The 21281-nt window shown below is 42.5% G+C and overlaps 1 protein-coding gene across 1 annotated transcript in view; it reads left to right on the forward strand.

Annotated features, from left to right (window-relative positions):
• Positions 1–21281, forward strand: part of SPAG16 (sperm associated antigen 16) — a 1363505-nt gene that overhangs the window by 958186 nt on the left and 384038 nt on the right. The window lies entirely within an intron of this gene.

The following is a 21281-nucleotide window of genomic DNA, read 5'->3' on the forward strand; positions in this document are numbered from 1 at the left end:
ATATTGTGCTAAAGAACAAAAATATGCATATATGTCTATGCTAGAGGTCTATGTGGCTATTTATTGTTCAGCGCTGTGCTTGACTATCAGCAAAAGTCCCCTAAAGAATGCATGCGTGGTCACCTGCACTTCATTTAGACAGGTTGTTTCAGAGATCAGAGGTTGTTTTTGAGATCTGAGCAGTCCCAGTGGTCACGCTCTGAGTGATCAACAAGTTATCACCTATCCTATATAGATATGATAACCTCTAATGTTGGGAATAACACTTTAAACAATGTGTTTGAGAGCTATTGTGTAGCGTCGGCGTCCCTGCCTCCTGCTAGGCTGGGACGCTGTTCCCCTCACCTCTCCGCTCCGTGCCCGGCATCCTCCTCCCGCTCTGCTGGCAGCGCGCGCTGCTTCCCGGCCACTGTGCTTAGGGCGCGCGTGCGCGCGCGCTCCCCCTCTCTTAAAGGGGCCGCGCGCGCCGTCTTAAGGAGTCCCCGGCCAATGGCCGGAGGACCTCTCCATATATAAGGCACCTCCTCCAAAATGGAGGTGCCCGAGCAATGTTGTTGCATAGTCTATCACTCTGCTTCAGCCCTCAGGTCCCGTTACCAGTTACCTGTCAGTTACCTGCCAGTTACCTGCCAGATTCCTGCTTGATACCTGCCTGATACTTGTCTATCTACTTGCATTCCTGCGGTCTGACAGTCTGCCTACCAGCCCTGCCAGTCTGTCTATGGATCTGATTGCCCGCTCACCTGGGAGCTCATCTGCTACCTGCCTGCTAGCCTACCTGGAGGCTCTGCCGTCACGTGCTGTGACCACCTGCCTGTCCAGTGACTCTTACCCGCTCATCTGGGAGCGTCCGCCTGCTACCTGCCTGCTAGCCTACCTGGAGGCTCTGCCGTCACGTGCTGTGACCACCTGCCTGTCCAGAGACTCTTACCCGCTCACCTGGGAGCGTCCGCCTGCTACCTGCCTGCTAGCCTACCTGGAGGCTCTGCCGTTTCCTGCCGCGACCACCTGCCTGTTCAGAGACTCTTGCCTGCTCACCTGGGAGCGTCCGCCTGCTACCTGCCTGCTAGCCTACCTGGAGGCCCTGCCGTCACTTGCTGTGACCACCTGCCTGTCCAGAGACTCTTGCCCGCTCACCTGGGAGCGTCCACCTGCTACCCGCCTGCTAGCCTATCTGGAGGCTTCGCCATCACCTGCCGTGACCACCCGCCTGTCAAGAGACTGTTCCCGTCACTTGCCGTGACCTCCTGCCCCCCTACCCAGAGACTGTCCCCGTCACTTGCCGTGACCTCCTGCCCTTCTACCCAAAGTCTGTCCCCTTCACTTGCCGTGATCTCCTGCCCTTCTACGCAGAGACTGTCCCAGTCACTTGCCGTGACTACCTGCCCGCCTACCCTGGGAGCCACCCGCTTCCTTACAAGGACTGCCCCTTTGTATCGTAGCTCAGAGGTTCCACCTCCCAGACCCGTTACATATTGTAAGTTAAGATGAATAAAAATACCTTCGTCTAAATGTTTATCTGAGACAAATAAAAATATATTAAGATATACAGTACATTAAAAAATGGCCGGATTGACAGTTTAGTAAAACAATGGCATGGGTGGTTTGTGAAATTGTGATCATTTGTGTCATTTTGAAAAAAGTCTACACTGTGTGCAGAATTATTAGGTAAATGAGTATTTTGATCACATGATACTTTTTATACATGTTGTCCTACTCCAAGCTGCATAGGCTTGAGAGCCAACTAACAATTAAGTAAATCTGGTGATGTGCATCTCTGTAATGGGGAGGGGTGTTGCCTAATGACATCAACACCCTATATAAGGTGTGTATAATTATTAGGCAACTTCCTTTCCTTTGGCAAAATGGGTCAGAAGAGAGATTTGACGGGCTCTGAAAACTCCAAAATTGTGAGATGTCTTGCGGAGGGATGCAGCAGTCTTGAAATTTCCAAACTTTTGAAGCGTCATCACCGAACAATCAAGTGTTTCATGGCAAATAGCCAGAAGGGTTGCAAGAAGCGTGTTGGCCAAAAAAGGCGCAAATTAACTGCCAATGAATTGAGGAAAATCAAGCGTGAAGCTGCCAAGATGCCATTTGCCACCAGTTTTGCCATATTTCAGAGCTGCAACGTTACTGGAGTATCAAAAAGCACAAGGTTTGCGATACTCAGGGACATGGCCAAGGTAAGGAAGGCTGAAAAACAACCACCTTTGAACAAGAAACATAAGATAAAACGTCAAGAATGGACCAAGAAATATCTTAAGACTGATTTTTCAAAGGTTTTATGGACTGATGAAATGAGAGTGACTCTCGATGGGCCAGAGGCTGGATCAGTAAAGGGCAGAGAGCTCCACTCCGACTCAGACACCAGCAAGGTGGAGGTGGGGTACTGGTATGGGCTGGTATCATCAAAGATGAACTTGTGGGACCTTTTTGGGTTGAGGATGGAGTGAAGCTCAACTCCCAGACCTACTGCCAGTTTCTGGAAGACAACTTGTTCAAGCAGTGGTACAGGAAGAAGTCGGTATTGTTCAAGAAAAACATGATTTTCATGCAGGACAATGCTCCATCACATGCATCCAACTACTCCACAGCATGGCTGGCTAGTAAAGGTCTAAAAGAAGAAAAAATAATGACATGGTCCCCTTGTTCACCTGATCTGAACCCCATAGAGAACCTGTGGTCCATCATAAAATGTGAAATCTACAGGGAGGGAAAACAGTACACCTCTCGGAACAGTGTCTGGAAGGCTGTGGTGGCTGCTGCACGCAATGTTGATCGAAAACAGATCAAGCAACTGACAGAATCTATGGATGGAAGGCTGTTGAGTGTCATCATAAAGAAAGGTGGCTATACTGATCACTAATTTTTTGGGATTTTGTTTTTGCATATCAGAAATGTTTATTTCTAAATTTTGTGCACTGATATTGGTTTACCTGGTGAAAATAAACAAGTGAGATGGGATTATATTTGGTTTTTATTAAGTTACCTAATAATTCTGCACAGTAATAGTTACCTGCACAAACAGATATCCTCCTAAGATAGCCAAATCTAAAAAAAAAAACACTCCAACTTCCAAAAATATTAAGCTTGGATATTTATGAGTCTTTTGGGTTGATTGAGAACATAGTTGTTGATCAATAATAAAAATATTCCTCTAAAATACAACTTGCCTAATAATTCTGCACGCAGTGTATTTACACTTGTAAGAAGTATTTTCAACTGTTAAAGTGAGAATAATAACTAAACAACTTAAAATGTACAAAAGTACATTTCTGACAGTTAGAAAAAAGGATGTGATGAGACATAGTGACCCCTGCTCATCAAATTCATGACTAGCGACGTTCTCCACAAATCTTTCTCCAGTCGACCACTATGCATTTTGCCTGATTCATTAAGAGGCATGAGCCTCTTAAAGGGGATATCCGGGACTTTGTGAAAAACATAAAATGTGCTTAGGAACTAACAGGCAGGTAATTACTACCTACCCACCTGTTGTGCCTGGTGCCATTCTTCCTCGGCACAGAGTGGTCACAGACCGCTCCTGCCAGTGATTCAGCTGCCTCTGCTGACGTCACATCGACAGAGCTGCGGCTTCTTTTCCACTCCGCTCTGTTGACAGGGCGTGAGTTCTGACTTCATTCTGATTGGCAGTTGGCTCCCCCAGTTAGGCAGCGGGGATCCAGGTGTCAATCAGAATGACATTGGAAGTCCTGCCATGTCAACAGTGCGAAGCGGAAAACAAGCTGCCGCTCTGTCAACTTAACGTCAGCAGAGGTAGCTGACAAACCATCAGGAGCAGTCTGTGACCGCTCTGTGCCGGTGTAGAATGGCATCGGGCACAACATACAGGTAGGTAAAAACTACCTGCCTGTTAGTGCTTGGACACATTTTTTGTTTTTCACAAAGTACCTGATATCCCCTTTAATGAATCAGGAGCACCTGCTCAAACCTCCCCCTCATCAAGACTGGCGAAAGAATCTTCCCCATTGTGTTTTCTACTTTTGTATGTAATTGTTTAGTGTGTGTAAAAACATTTGTATGTTTGGGGAATATTTTCCAAATGATTAGGGGCTCTTTCACATGTTTGTTAAGGAATTCAATTTATATTTTCCTTTCCCCCATGACAGTGCCACACGGAAGAAGGGATCTGACCATCAAGGACAGGAACCTACTGAATAAAAGGGATGAACCTCTCCCCTGCATCAGTTGGTTTCTTGTCCTTGAGGGGAACCTGTATATGAAGAATCAGGTGCGAAACGGAAGAAGACTTAACCAGACCTGGCCCGGTTGACTGGAAGAGTGATTCCTTGCTTGTAGCACCGGTGCTGGGTCCTGGGGGTGCCTCTGCAGGTCCAGTGGGGGCTTGTGCAGGTGTGCGGACGTGAGTGGCCAAGACTTTCCATGTGTCTGCTAGCTGCCGCGTCCTCCCAGGTCTGCACAAGCGCAGGCTGCACAGGGGTTGGCGCGCCTTGATGACGAGCGTGCCTATAATTTCTGACCCGCAAGTTGTAACTTCACTTCCGGGGGGTCCGGAGGAAGTGTACACATGGAGGGAGATGCTGTTGACTGGTCCCTCATTTAAACCAGGTTCTGACCGCCAGAGAGCAAGTTTTGCTCTGGCTCTCATTTCCACTGTGCAGCAGCAGCAACAACAGCAGCTCAAGCGTCAGAGTGGGCGCACCAGTGGCAGTTGCACGAGTGACAGAAGAAGCAACAGTAAGGCCAGCCAGAGAAGCAGAGTGGATCGGGATGGATCCACCACCTCCAGGGGAGAACAATTGTGTGATTTGTTCCAGACTCCGAGTCCAGTACTCTTACTAAGCGATTGAGTGGTGAGTAATCCTCGTGAAAGTTCACTATGGTAATTAGGTCCTTTTTCTTGTTGTTTAATTACTAGGAAAGACCTAAGAAATGTAGTGCAAAGCTTAAAGATAAGGAATGCGCGCTTTGCAGGGATATGTTTCTCAGCTCATGGCAGAAGAAACTCTGCTCAGCTTGTATCCAAAAAAACTATTTGTGTGGAATCCCCTAATTTCGCCATAGAGCTAAAATCAGTTATTAGGGCCGATGTTAAAGATTCCCTTTAAACTCTAATCCATATAGAAAGCGGTAGAAAGGGAAAATAGAAAACCAAGATGTTATCATCTGATTCGGAGGAATCAATGAAGTCAGAAGGCGAATGTAGATCTGATTCTTCTTCCTCTTCATCCTCTGATGGTGGTACAGTGGTTAGACTGTGATTCTCTGTAGAAGATTGGTCAAGACTGTAAGGGCTACCATGGGCATCATAGCCCCCAAATCAGTACAGGATATTATGTTAGAGCAGAAGAAGCAAACATTTCCAATAAATAAGAAAATTTAAGTTCTCATTAAAAAGAAATGGAAAAAAACTGAAAAGAAAGATTCACTACACTCGTCTTCAAAGAGCAGGTACCCCTTTGAAGACGAGGGGACATCGCTGTGGGATTAAACTCCAAAGATAGATGTAGTAGTGGCCAAATCGTCCAGAAAATCTACATTGCCCTTTGAAGACATGGGTATCCTGAAAGATCCTTTGGATAGGAAGGCTGATTGATACCTAAAGCATACCTGGGAATCCTTGGTGGGAGGCCTGAAACTAGTTGTCTCAGTGACCTGTACAGCCAGATCTATGATGCTCTGGATGGAACAACTGGAGGATCAACTAAGGGATAATGTGCAGAGAGAAAAGATCCTGGCCAATCTAACATTAATGCAGGGAGCAGCAGCCTTTCTTGCAGATGCCTCAGCAGAATCTTTGAGGTTGGCGGCCAGGTCAGCAGGCCTCTCTAACACCGCTCATATTGCGCTATAGCTCAAATGTTGACCAGGATATGTCCAGTCTAAAACCAAGATATGTTCCATCCCGTGTGATGGAGAGTATTTGTTTGGTCAGGTTCTGGACGACATCCTGGACAAAGCTGTTGATAGAAAGAAGAAATTTACCAGTTTGCCAACCCGGAGTATGAAAGGTCCTTTCGAAGGAGAAGGTATGGCCGGAAAAGACCTCCCAGGGATCAAGAAAAATGGGAAGATAAAAGAAGAAAATAGAGGATTCATGTTTGAGGCTCCCTCATCAGGGGGAAGAAAGTCATCCCAGTGACGCCATTCCCTGAATGGGAGGAAGGCTTTCCCTCTTCCTCCCTGCCTGGACAAGAATTTCATCCAATGGCTGGATTCTTGACATAGTGGAATCAGATCTGAGGTTGGAATTTTGGGCTGTTCCTCCTCGAACATTTGCAGTAACATCCCCTGGAAATCTTGGGAGGAACAGTTAACCCTGGAAGCAGAAGTTTTGGATCTAATTCGGAAACAGGTTCTCAGAAGTACCAGTGGAAGAGGAAAAAGAGGATTCTATTCCCCCCTTTTCTTGATAAAGAAACCAGATGGCAGCTTCAAAACCATCATCAATTTGAAGAATCTGAACAAATTCCTGATATATCGACCTTTCAAAATGGAGTCAATAAAATTGGCTATAAAACTTCTGTTCCCAGATTGTTACATGATTGTTACCAGAAATTCCTAAGGGTGGCCCTATTCATAAACAAAAAGGTCAGGCATTTTCAGTTCAGGGCATTGACCTTCGTTCTGGCTCCGAGAGTCTTTATGAAAATTGTAATGGAAATGTCAGTGTATCGTCGGGAGCAGGATACTCTAATAATTCCATACCTGAACGATATCCTGATTGTTCTGATTGTTGGCAGATTGGTAGAACACTGCAACTTCCAGATAGCAAGAGTCAGGGCCATCCTGGAGGAATTGGGTTGGCTCCCAAAGCTAAAAGAAAGCTTATTCCATCAAAGTTCAGTCTCTCTTAGGCTTTATCTCAGATTTAGACTCAGATTGCTGCTTCCAATAGGTGGCGCTATACAGTTCAAGTCCTCTTTTTCTCTGAAGAGGCAATTTGCATCTCAGATTCAGTGAGTCAGACTTGTTTCCTACCTGAAAAGAAAATGCACAAAGTGACAGCCTTGGTATCCACGGCAGTAAACAATCCTACCATGACACTCAAGAAGGCAATGTTATTGTTGGGGACATTCAGAGTCAGTGATATTAAGGCCTTGTCAGTTAATCTCTCCTTTACACAGATTTTGAAAGATAGGGTTATTCTTAGACCAGATTCCGCCTACTTCCCAAAAGTAGTCATGAAATTTCATAGGAGTCAGGAGATTATTCTTTTGTACTAGTTCAAGGAACCTAAAGGAGGAAAAATTCTACACACTGGATGTTAGAAGGGCTTTAATAAATTACATGTCTGTTTATTCTGTTCATGTATCTATATGGTTAACCTATTCTGTTATCGTATTTATGTAGTAAGTTTGCTTCTGTTTCCGTATCTGTAGATTGTAAGCTTGCGAGCAGGGACCTCACTCCTGATGTAACTGTTTAAACTGTCTTACCTTGTATTGAATTTATTGTCTGTACATGTCCCCGCTTAATTGTAAAGTTCTGCGGAATATGTTGGCGCTATATAAATAAAAATTATTATTACTATTATCTATGTAGAAAGCTTTGTTTTGTTCCTGTATCTATATAGTAAACTTGGTTCTGTTCCTGTATCTATGTAATATGCCCAGTTCTCTTTCCAAATCTATGCAGTAATCTTGGTTCTAGTCCTGTATCTGTTTGGTGTCAGATCATTAGTTTAGATATTTTTATGCAGAATCTGATGTATCGAGTCTGCACCACAGTGCTACAGTTTGGTATAGTGGACTACTAGATCTGTATTTGATTTGCAGATTTTCCACATCTGAGACAAACAACTAATTATGTTATAAGGTTATTATGGTCTTAGGTTTCTTTCACATATCTGTGAAATACGGACCGTGCTTGGATCAGTAGACCCGGCCCCAGCATCTGGTCTCCTGACCTGGGCTAACTGCTTCTTATATGCTTATGATGCAGCTAACTCAGGTCAGGAGATCTAGTGGTTGGGCCAAGTCTTCCAATTTGAGCATAGATTGTCAGCTAGCCCCTGCACACTACACCTTATCATGCTTTGTCACCTGAGATTATGACAGCTAGGAAAAAATAGAGACGAATCTGTATACGACTGGTATTAAATTGGATCCTAGCATCAATGTGGGTCAGGTTTGAATGGTTGTTCAGGATATGCTATAAATTTATTGCTGGTTGTGGGTCCCACCTATAAGACCTGTATCTATCTTTAGAATGGGACCCTGTGGAATTCTCATACAAATAAATAGAGAGCGTCTCACATGTCAGGGCTCCATTCTCGAGATACTGTAGATCCAAATCCCATTGCTGAAACCTGCACCTACTATACTGTACATATATTGCATCTTGTGGATATGCCATGAATGTATGCTATGTAAATGCCCATTTAACTACTAAGAAAATCATATTGTATGATTAGAGGTTAGAGTCTGACTGATTAATTGAGTCTGTGGACAGGAGTCTTTTATACAGTTGACTATGTAAGACAGCTGTCTTTAATGCAGGTAACGAGTTGATTAGGAGCGTCTAACTGGTCTGTAGGAGCCAGAACTCATAATGGTTTGTAGGGAATCAAATACTTATTTCTCACTGCAAAATGCAAAAAAATGTATCTAATTTATACAATGTGATTTTCTTGATTTTTGGGGGGATATTCTATCTCTCAATGTTAAAATTAACCTACCCTTAAAATTCTAGACTGTTCATGTCTTTGTCAGTGGGCAAACTTACAAAAACAGCAAGGGATCAAATACTTATTTCCCCCACTGTATATTATTTGACCTTTGTCACAGCTGCCTGGCACTAGCTACACTTCTGGAGAAGTATGCCAATAACTCTTATTTAAATGCAACATGAAATAAACATAATAGAAAATGTATTTAGGCAGTTATTTTCAAAATGACAAAAAATATACACAAACAATTTAAACGTGTACTAAATTCCTACATACGTAAATATCGTAAGGAAAGAGGCCAAGGGCCCACCAGTAACATTGACTTTAATGGTTCACTGTTCAGCTACTATTATTATGTTCAGGCAATATTACCTCAGCCTTGATTACAAAGTATCCTGTGCTTCTATGCAATAATAAACTGAGTAGTTTGTTGAATGAATTAGTTGATGCTACCTTTGACTTTACATAGTGAATCAAGTGTAACTTGAGGGTAACTTTTGCACAAGTGAGAGATGATGACTTTGACGTATTTCAATGACTTTGAAAACTCTGAAAATTAAACTAACACCTCTAATTCAGAAATGAGATACGGAAATGCAAACAAAAGAAAGTTGTCAAACACCCAAGAATTCTAAATTGGAAACGCTTAAAATAATGAAATGTAGGCATATTATATTTGAAGGAAATGAATGCACCACCTATCATGATGAAAGCTCAAACAATGATTAATCCAGCATAACACAATGTGCCTGTGCTTGTCATATTGTTTCCTGAGCTACTAGCTGCATTGATAGAGGCTTCAGTGCTGGAGAGTGTGCAGATTTACATTTAAGTTTTGATGAGTGGTGCGCTGATCTGTAATTATACCAGGTGCCTGTATGGGAAAAAAGTAATGTGATAATACAAAAAGATTTCAGAAAGTTTCTTTGCATGTGAATATTATAGTTAAAACGCTGAAAATACCAGGTTTAAAGGGAAGCTATTGTCAGAAAATGACCTATTATTTAACCTCTTCTCGCCAAAGCCTGTTTTCACCTTCCCCACCAGGCCAAATTTTTCAAATCTGACATTTTTTAAATTTTTCAAATGTGTGATAATAACTCTGGAATGCTTCCACATATCCCAGTGATTTGGTGACTGTATTTTTTCATAACACATTGTACTGTATGTTCATGGTAAATTTAGGTCAATATGTTTTGAATTTATTTATGAAAATGTTTAAAAATAGACACATTTTGAAAAATTCACAATTTTGAAATTTTGAAATGTAATGACCTTAACCCCTTAAGCCCCGCGGGTGGTTTGCACGTTAATGACCGGGCCAATTTTTACAATTCGGACCACTGTCACTTTATGAGGTAATTACTCTGGAACGCTTCAACGGATCCCCCTGATTCTGAGAATGTTTTTTTGTGACATATTGTACTTCATGATTGTGGAAAAATTTCTTCGATATCACTTGCGTTTATTTGTGAAAAAAACGGAAATTTGGCGAAAATTTTGAAAATTTTGCAATTTTCAAAATTTGAATTTTTAAGCCCTGAAATCAGAGCGATATGTCACACAAAAGAGTTAATAAATAACATTTCCCACATGTCTACTTTACATCAGCACAATTTTGGAACCAAATTTTTTTTTTGTTAGGGAGCTATAAGGGTTAAAAGTTGACCAGCGATTTCTCATTTTTCCAACAAAATTTACAAAACCATTTTTTTAGGGACCACATCACATTTGAAGTCACTTTGAGAGGTCTTTATGACAGAAAATACCCAAAAGTGACACCATTCTAAAAACTGCACCCCTCAAGGTGCTCAAAACCACATTCAAGAACTTTATTAACCCTTCAGGTGCTTCACAGGAATTTTTTGAATGTGGAAGAAAAAAATGAACATTTAACTTTTTTCACAAAAATGTTACTTTAGACCCAATTCTTTTTATTTTCACAGGGGTAACAAGAAAAAATGGACCGCAAAATTTGTTGTGCAATTTCACCTGGGCACGCAGATACCCAATATTTGGGGAAAAAACACTGTTTGGGCGCACTGTAGGGCTCGGAAGGGAAGGAGCGCCATTTGACTTTTTGATTGTAAAATTTGCTTGAATAATTAGCGGACACCATGTTGCGTTTAGAGAGCCCCTGTGTGCCCAAACATTGGAGCTCCCCCACAAGTGACCCCATTTTGGAAACTAGACCCCCCAAGGCACCTATCTAGATGCATAGTGAGCACTTGCAACCCCCAGGTGCTTCACAAATTGATTCGTAAAAATGAAAAAGTGAAAAAAAAAACACTTTTTCATTGTTACGAATCAATTTGTGAAGCACCTAGGGGTTCCAAGTGCTCACTATGCATCTAGATAGGTGCCTTGGGGGGTCTAGTTTCCAAAATGGGGTCACTTGTGGGGGAGCTCCAATGTTTGGGCACACAGGGACTCTCTAAACGCAACATGGTATCCGCTAACAAATTGAATGGAAAATCGGCTCAAATTGTTAGCGGACACCACATTGCGTTTGGAGAGCCCCTCTGTGCCCAAACTTTGGAGCTCCCCCACAAGTGACCCCATTTTGGAAACTAGACCCCCCAAGGCACCTTTCTAGATGCATAGTGAGCACTTGGAACCCCCAGGTGCTTCACAAATTGATTCGTAATAATGGAAAAGTGAAAAAAAAAACACTTTTTCATTTTTACGAATCAATTTGTGAAGCACCTAGGGGTTCCAAGTGCTCACTATGCATCTAGATAGGTGCCTTGGGGGGTCTAGTTTCCAAAATGGGGTCACTTGTGGGGGAGCTCCAATGTTTGGGCACACAGGGACTCTCTAAATGCAACATGGTATCCGCTAACAAATTGAATGGAAAATCGGCTCAAATTGTTAGCGGACACCACATTGCGTTTGGAGAGCCCCTCTGTGCCCAAACTTTGGAGCTCCCCCACAAGTGACCCCATTTTGGAAACTAGACCCCCCAAGGCACCTTTCTAGATGCATAGTGAGCACTTGGAACCCCCAGGTGCTTCACAAATTGATTCGTAATAATGAAAAAGTGAAAAAAAAAACTCTTTTTCATTTTTACGAATCAATTTGTGAAGCACCTAGGGGTTCCAAGTGCTCACTATGCATCTAGATAGGTGCCTTGGGGGGTCTAGTTTCCAAAATGGGGTCACTTGTGGGGGAGCTCCAATGTTTGGGCACACAGGGACTCTCTAAATGCAACATGGTATCCGCTAACAAATTCAATGGAAAATCGGCTCAAATTGTTAGCGGACACCACATTGCGTTTGGAGAGCCCCTCTGTGCCCAAACTTTGGAGCTCCCCCACAAGTGACCCCATTTTGGAAACTAGACCCCCCATGGCACCTTTCTAGATGCATAGTGAGCACTTGGAACCCCCAGGTGCTTCACAAATTGATTCGTAATAATGAAAAAGTGAAAAAAAAACACTTTTTCATTTTTACGAATCAATTTGTGAAGCACCTAGGGGTTCCAAGTGCTCACTATGCATCTAGATAGGTGCCTTGGGGGGTCTAGTTTCCAAAATGGGGTCACTTGTGGGGGAGCTCCAATGTTTGGGCACACAGGGACTCTCCAGATGCAACATGATATCCGCTAACAATTTGAGCCGACAATTTGTTAGCGGATATCATGTTGCATTTGGAGAGTCCCTGTGTGCCCAAACATTGGAGCTCCCCCACAAGTGACCCCATTTTGGAAACTAGACCCCCCAAGGCACCTATCTAGATTCATAGTGAGCACTTTGAACCCCAGGTGCTTCACAAATTGATTCATAAAAATGAAAAAGTTTTTTTTTTTTCACTTTTTCATTATTACGAATCAATTTGTGAAGCACCTGGGGGTTCCAAGTGCTCACTATGCATCTAGAAAGGTGCCTTGGGGGGTCTAGTTTCCAAAATGGGGTCACTTGTGGGGGAGCTCCAAAGTTTGGGCACAGAGGGGCCCTCCAAACGCAATGTGGTGTCCGCTAACAATTTGAGCCGATTTTCCATTGAATTTGTTAGCGGATACCATGTTGCATTTAGAGAGTCCCTGCGTGCCCAAACATTGGAGCTCCCCCACAAGTGACCCCATTTTGGAAACTAGACCCCCCAAGGCACCTATCTAGATTCATAGTGAGCACTTGGAACCCCAGGTGCTTCACAAATTGATTCATAAAAATGAAAAAGTGTTTTTTTTTTCACTTTTTCATTTTTACGAATCAATTTGTGAAGCACCTGGGGATTCCAAGTGCTCACTATGCATCTAGATAGGTGCCTTGGGGGGTCTAGTTTCCAAAATGGGGTCACTTGTGGGGGAGCTCCAAAGTTTGGGCACAGAGGGGCTCTCCAAACGCAATGTGGTGTCCGCTAACAATTTGAGCCGATTTTCCATTCAATTTGTTAGCGGATACCATGTTGCATTTAGAGAGTCCCTGCGTGCCCAAACATTGGAGCTCCCCCACAAGTGACCCCATTTTGGAAACTAGACCCCCCAAGGCACCTATCTAGATTCATAGTGAGCACTTGGAACCCCAGGTGCTTCACAAATTGATTCATAAAAATGAAAAAGTGTTTTTTTTTTCACTTTTTCATTTTTACGAATCAATTTGTGAAGCACCTGGGGATTCCAAGTGCTCACTATGCATCTAGATAGGTGCCTTGGGGGGTCTAGTTTCCAAAATGGGGTCACTTGTGGGGGAGCTCCAATGTTTGGGCACACAGGGGCTCTCCAAAAGCAACATGGCGTCCGCTAACAATTTGAGCCGATTTTCCATTCAATTTGTGATCGGACACCATGTCGCGTTTGGAGAGCCCGTGATGTGCCTAAACAGTGGAGCTCCCCCACAAGTGTCCCCATTTTGGAAACTATACCCCTCAAGGATTTTATTAAGGTGTATAGTGAACATTTTGAACCCAGAGGTACGGCACAGAATTTGTTTACATTAGGTCATCATATTGAATAAGTTGTCATTATTCTTGAGCGCAAGTGCTCGCTACTTGAGTTTGCATCGGGTACTCAGGTATGCACCATGTACAGCGTGTGCTCGAGTGACATGCTCGAGTCCCTGCTCCGCATGTTTCACGGTTATTAGACACCCAAAAAAAAACATGCGGGGATCGCTCGTGCATGGCAGGCAATCCCCGTAAAGTTTTTTGGCTGCGAAGCATATGGGGCAGAGACTCGAGCATGTCACTCAAATACCCACGATACTCAATGCATACCAGAGCACCCGATGCAAACTCAAGTAGCGAGCACTTGCTCTCAACACTAGTCGCCATATCGTCATCTTTTTTTCTTACTTTTGAAAAAAATCCCAACCCCAGCCCTAGCCCCAGCACAACCCTAGCCCCAGCACAACCCTAGCCCCAAACCCAGCCCTAACCCTAGCCCAATCCTAACCCAAGAGTTTATTTTTGACGCCGTTCCTTGTGCGGTATAAGTGATTAGATGACTTTATTCTTCGGGTCGGTGTGATTACAGCAATGCCAGAATCATATGGGGTTTTTATGACTGACAGCTGTCACACACTAAAAGACGCATTTTTTGTAAAATCTAGTTTTTGCATCGCCATATTTTGAGAGCTATAATTTTCCAGATTTTGGCAGACAGTCATGTGACAGCTCGTTTTTTGCGGGATGACTTGACGTTGTTATTGGTGCCATTTTCAGGCATGTGACATTTTTTGATCGCTTTCTATTTCGATTTTTGGGAGGCAGAATAAACAAAAACCAACAATTCAGGAATTGTTTTTTTTTTTTTTTTTTTATTCTGTTCCGCGTGTGGTAAAATTGATGAGGTAGCTTTATTCTTCGGGTCAGTACGTTTACAGCGGTACCACATTTGTATCATTTTTCTATCTTTTGGCGCTTATACACAATAAAAGCTATTTTATAGAAAAAAATATTTTTTTGTATCGCTTTATTCTGAGAGCTATAACTTTTTTATTTTTCGGCTGATGGAGCTGTATGGTGGCTTGTTTTTTGCGGGACGAGATGACGCTTTCAGCGGTATCATTTTTATTTATATGCGTCTTTTTGATCGCGTGTTATTCCACTTTTTGTTTGGCGGTATGGTGATAAAGCATTGTTTTTTGCTTCGTTTTTTTTTTTTTTTTTTTTACCGTGTTCACTGAAGGGGTTAACTAGTGGGACAGTTTTATAGGTCAGGTTGTTCCGGACGCGGCGATACCAAATATGTGTACTTTTATTGTTTTTTTTAAATTTTTTTTATAATAATATTTATTGATGGGTACATTATATTTTTATTTTTGGTGTATTATTTTTTTTATTTTTTTATAATATTTTTGCACATTTTTTTTTTTTTTTCCACTTTCACACAGTTTATACACTTTATTACTTTGTCCCACTCTGGGACTTTCACTTTTTTTTTTCTGATCGCCTGCATGGCACAGGAATGGAGCACCATCCCTATGCCATGAAGGCTGTTAGAAGTGCACAGTGTGAAGATTGCTTGGAGATGCACTGCGCATGTCCAAGCAATCTTCCTGCTCTCTGGTGACCCGGATGTTGTCATGACGACATCGGGTCGTCATGGCAACACCCGGGAAGCCTTTGCAGACTGCGCTGGAAGCCGGAAGAGGAGGTGAGTATCGCCGATCACCTCCCCTTGCCCCCGCAATGCCGCGATCGACTTCGATCGCAGCATCGCGGGGGTTAATGTGCTGGGAACGGTGCAGGACCGCTCCCTGCACATAGTATCGGGTGTCAGCTGTGACAATCAGCTGACACCCGGCGGCGATCGCGCCCGCACAGCCTGTGTGCGCGCGCGATCGCGATGATGTACTAATACGGGTCTGGCTCTTAAGTCCCAGGGCACAGACGCGTATTAGTATGTCAGATGTTATTAAGGGGTTAAAACAGATAGTCATGCCACACAAAATAGTTAAGAAGTAACACTTACCATATACCTGATCTACATCAGCAGAATTTTTGAAATGACATTTTTTGGTTAGGATGTTAGAAGGTTGAAAGTTTAGCAGCAATTTTTCATTTTTTTTTTTAAACTAAATATTCTCTATTTTTTGTTTTAAGGACCACTTCACTATTAAAGTGACTTTGAATGGCCTATATGTCTGAAAACCCTAAAAAACACTAAATTTTATAAACTGCACTCCTCAGAGTATTCAAAAACCCATTCAAGAAGGTTGTTAACCCTTCAAGTCTCTTACAGGAATTAATGCAAAGTGGAATGAAAAAATGAAAAATTACTTAATTTTTCCATAAAAATGATACGTTAGTCACAAAATTTTCATTTTCATGATGATAACCCTACAATTTTTAATGCAATTTCTCATGAATATATGGTTGGAAACTACTGTTTGGGCTCATGGCTGGGCTTGGAAGAAGTGCTATTTGACTTTTGTAGTGCAGTTTTGGCTCTAATAGATCGTGGATGCCATATCACAATTAAAGAGCTTCTGACATGCCAAAACAGCATAAGCCCCCCATCAAAAGACCCGATTTTGGATGGAACACCCCTCAAGTAATTTTTATAGGGTTTCAGTGACTATTTTTGAGCTATAGGTACTTCCTAAGGTGTGTTTATTAAGAATCATTGATGAGGAGACCTGGCCTCACTACCATCACACTCCTCTCAGGGAAACATTGTTTTTGACTCGCATGGATGGATAGAAGACCCTCACTGATCTCACACTAAGTCAATATGGTAAGTATTGTAGCTTCCTATGAGAGGGTGGTTTATTCAAATAGACATTGTACTCAAAAATGTGATAAGGTATGGAAGCCTTGCTTTGATCCTTCTTTGACACACATTAGTCCCCAGGCGATGAGGAGTATTCTCTCATGATTAAAGTATGTGATATTTGGTGCCTGACGTGGGTGTCTTGTGCTTTTGATTAAGATATGTGACCCATGGTATGTTAAGGGCAGGGTTAAATTTGACAGACAGTTTTAATGAGCAGTTCTTTTGTGATATGATGTAACCTTGTTATGTTATATAATCTTCACTAAAACAAGTTAAAAAGATGTTACTTTAATCCCAAATTTTACATTTTCACAAGGGTATCAGAAAAATGATCCCATAATTTGTTGCGCAGTTTCTCCTGAGTACAGCAATAACACATACAGATGCATCTCACTAAATTAGAATATCATCAAAAAGTCAACAATGATCTGGACTTCACTCATCTCTAGTTGGCAGTGAAAATAAATGAAAAATTATATTTTTTTCACTAAAATGTTGCTTTAGGCTCAATTTTTTGTTTTCACAGGGTTCAATAGGAGAAAATAGACCCCAAAATTTGCAACACAATTTCTCCTGAGTACGCATATGTTGTCTGAAACTGCTGTTCAGGCAAATTACAAAGCTTACAAAGGAAGGAGTACTTTGTTGGAGTACAGGTTTTGCTGAAGTGGTTTGCTGGCACTATGTCACATTAGCAGAACCTTTGAGGTGGTAGAAAATAGAACCCCAACTTCCCCCAAAAAATGAAAAGGTAACCCCATTTAACAAACTACACCCCTCAATAAATTAATCTAAAGTGCAGTAAGCATACTGACGCCACAGAATTTTATACTAGTTGGCTATCAAGACTAAAAATATGACCTTTTTTTCCACTAAAATGTAAAGCTTCATGTACATCGCATGCAAAGGGGGCAATGCCACTGTGATATACTGGAATAATTAATGGGGAAGAAAGCATGACTGGTTTTCTTAGAAAAACTGCACCACACCTATCTACAAAGTGTGTGTGATATTACAGCTCAGCTCCATGAAAGTGAATACAGATAAGCTGTAATACCACAATCAGTCTCTAGTTAGGTGTGGGAAAATTTTTGATATTTTGTTGCTTTTTTTGTAAAGAAAGCAGCTATGTTTTTTTTTTTTTTAAATGGATACGCAGTGAATGTGGCAGGAAGTCAGTCACATGCAGTGAGTGAGACTGGAAGCCAGTTACTCGGGCTTGATCATGTGAAGTGAGGGGGTGGAACTTGGAGCCACATGATAGGGCTGTTTATGCCTCTCCATGGAGACGTAGTGAATGTGGCAGGAAGTCAGTTACAAGCAGTGAGTGAGACTGGAAGTCAGTTACTTGGGTTTGATCATGTGAAGCGAGGGGGTGGAACCTGGAGCCACATGACAGGGCTGTTGACACCTCTCCATGGAGACGCTGTGAGTGAGGCAGGAAGTCAGTTACATGCAGTGAGTGAAATAGGAAGTCAGTTACACGGCACTTCCGCTTTACTGTGCAACATGTGCACGCTGCAGATATGTATGTGGGGGTATAAAAGGTGGATGGTTGGTGTGCAGTATTACCCCTTGAAAAAGGTTTTCCTACCGAAACGTGCGTCGGGGTGACGGTAGCAGAGCCTGTCTGGTGGTGGCCTTACCCAGGTACATAGCTATTTTAGCTTATTTATGACCAATTGTTTGTATTTCTTCCATCTTTATAAGGGTTTTAACCCTTTTGTTTCTGGGTATTTTGATTGTGATGGGATATTATTGTTTTGGGGGTACAATTTGGAAAAGGTATTCTTGATGGGTGGTATATATTTATTAATACATGTGACCCTGTTGCTGTCCCCCTTATATTTCCACTTGCTATATAGGCTGACCTTTCGGGCGCTGTGTCACAGTTTTTAACATTGTTTTATTCATGTGGATCCAGCACTCTGTGTCCACTCTGTCGTCCGCATTTATCTTTGTAATTTGTGTTTACTACATGTGTTAATAAAGGAATTTTCTTACTTCTTTACGATTTTGAACTTGTGTGGCCATCTTTTTGTTTCTCTGCTTCAGAGAGGAACAATCCCCCCTTTCCTTTACTGTTACATGATGATGGCCCGTTCTCTTTATTAGTCCTATATGCAATAACATGGGTCCATTGGGACTAGATTTATCTTCACTGTGTTGTTTGCATCTGTGTTTCTGTCTCTCACCATTTATAGATATAGTAGTAAGCCCATATGATGTAACATGTAACATTGCAGCTGTAAATAAGCAGTCAAATTATGTGATTTATGTACAGATAATTAAAATGAATAAATGTAACATTATTTTTATGAAAACTCCTAATAGATTTAAATGTGTAAGAGCATGTTATTCAATTGCTTTAGTCAGACAGCATGAAAATAAACAACTTTGCAATTGATTTGCCTTTTCTATCTGCTGTCATTCAACTGCTGTCAGAAATTTTATATTACATAGTTTACAGCTTATTTTCATGGAGCTTTGCCACCAGAGCCTGGCCCAGTGTGCCCATTAGTTACAGCCCTGGATAGGAGCTAACATATTACAGTAGAGTTGAGCATTGTTGCATTACAAACAAATCTGCAGCTGTAGCTCTACCATCATAGTGCTGTCAGCTCCAGCTCTCACATCTTTAGTTTCCATCTCCCTGCATTCAGTGTGTTGGAAGAGTAGTGCAGCTGAGGTGACAGCACTATGACAGGAGAGTTACAACTGTGTTTGTAATGTGACAAAACTTACTGCTGTACTGTGTTAGTTATAATCACACTCTTAGTTATAATTACACTGTGATGTCTCACATTGGTAATGCCCCATTTAATTCACAGTAAGCTCTAAATGCAGACTCTCAGGAAGATCTCTCTCAGGGAGAGAGAAGGGACAACCATAAGGAAAGTAAACATTATTGCATAGCAACAACAGCAATATATGAAAACTGCAAGGAGTCCAAACGAAGTCCATAAATTTCCCATTCATGGGACATAACACTCCCCATCTGAAATCTTTAGATTTCAACAATTCTTGACGTGATGTCTTTTGATGGTGTCAACGTCGACCTAAAAGATCAAAAGAAAAACACACAGGCATGCAAATAACAATTGTAGTTCAATTGGTGTAGTCCAATTTTCAGTTGGAGGCTTGAAGTCCTCAACAGTCTGAAAATCCAAGTCCAAATGAAACCCATCTTCGATTGGGGAAGCCGCAATGTGCAAACACTTCCACCAACCCAACAATCCGCTGGAGAAAGTTCAAACATCCCAACACAGCTGGAGGAATATGGCGGTAGGCTCCCCGCCGTAAGCTGTGTCCAGAAGCAATGTTCTTCATTTGATGCCTTCACCCATGAAGCACTTGGCGCTATAAGTAAGGCGAATACCAGCATACACAACTGGTGACCAGCTCAAGAAGCGTCCAGAGAGATGAGGCCTCAGCTTCAACTTTGGAGTCACAGGTATGCTCCGTGTAGAGATGACAGACCTGGTCTCTCTGTCAATCACTAGTTCATAAAGTTCAAATGTGCTGCCAGTATTGACAGAACAAGGGTCCTCAAGAACAAAACTTGGAGGTGAGGGCCAGGTATTGTCAAAAGGTTAGATGCAACCATGAGTCCTGTTTCTGGGTGAGTTGGATGCAAGTCAGTGGAACACTCTTGATCTGAGGTCGTCATCACTGTTGACCCGAGGTCGTCATCAACGTGTTCATGTTGTCAGGAGTTTCTTGCTGCCACTTACTATCACTCGGCTTCTCTTTTACCCAGTAATAATGTGGGCATGGCTGAAAGTGGGTGCTGCAACCATTTGGCGAGACATGAGTCTTTAATGAGAATATCCTTGCAAATCTCTTCGTCCTTTCCATGCAGACATCACCTATGATAACCCAGCCTAGGTCAAAGCATCGAGCAAATGGAGCATCAAGATGCCGTTGATTTGCCAACGTACCTTGTGCAGCCGCAGAATGTCTCTGCCAAGCAGAATCAGGATGTTTGCGCTGTTGTCAAGAGCTGGAATCTTGTTGGCTGTAGTCTTAAGATGCGGGTGATGAGCAGCCTCTAGAGTAGTGATCTCTTCTCTGTTGGATGGTATCTCGTTGCACTCGACCAAAGTGGGTAGGTATATCTTCACATTGTTCTCAAGAGAAGATTCTATGAGTCCACTGGCTCTTCTTCCAGAGACCTCTGTAACAACACTACAGGTGCCCAGAGTGTAGGGGTGAGCGTTTCCCTCCAAATAAAATATATCAAAGAGTTCTGACAGGCAAGGGATCGGTTGCTCTGATCGTCCAGAACAGTGTACATCTTTACGGTTTTCTCTAGATGGTTCTTAGGACGCACGTTCACCAGACATATCTTCGCACAGGCCTTGTCACACAGGTCTTCTGCGCAGACTTCTGTACATGAAGAAGATATTGTTGTAGGACTTAATGGTTGCTCTGCATTCTCCGTGCCATGCCTTGTAGTGGGGGAAGGTGCAAGCGGTGCAGAGTTGGGATGGATGGAGTGCTTGTACGTGGCCCTCACTGTCGCACTCAAGACACTTAATAGAGACTTTACAGTCTTTAGCAAAGTGTTCAGTAGACTCACAACATCTGTAACATACTCCAAACTTCTTTATAAGCTCCTTGTATTCCTGGAGGGGTTTCTTTCTGAAGCCAATGCACTTCTTTACGGGATGTGGCGTCTTATGAACGGGACACATATGATTAGGATTTTCGATCTTTTCACATACCTCGCTCTTGTCTGGAGCTGGTGAAGGTGTGGGAAGAACATCGATCTTCTTTGCTGACACTGGACTGCTGTGGTTTTTTTGCTTGAACGTGCACTTTCATACTTAGGAGGGAATGAAGCAGGGCCGCTGGGTCCTTTGTGAAAGAAGCTTGGGTCAGTCTTACACATGCAATATTCTCGGTA

This window comes from Phyllobates terribilis, unplaced genomic scaffold (genome assembly GCF_046119375.1).
Source record: "Phyllobates terribilis strain yellow unplaced genomic scaffold, ASM4611937v1 Scaffold_9__5_contigs__length_417890890, whole genome shotgun sequence".
Classification (NCBI taxonomy): Eukaryota; Metazoa; Chordata; class Amphibia; order Anura; family Dendrobatidae; genus Phyllobates; species Phyllobates terribilis.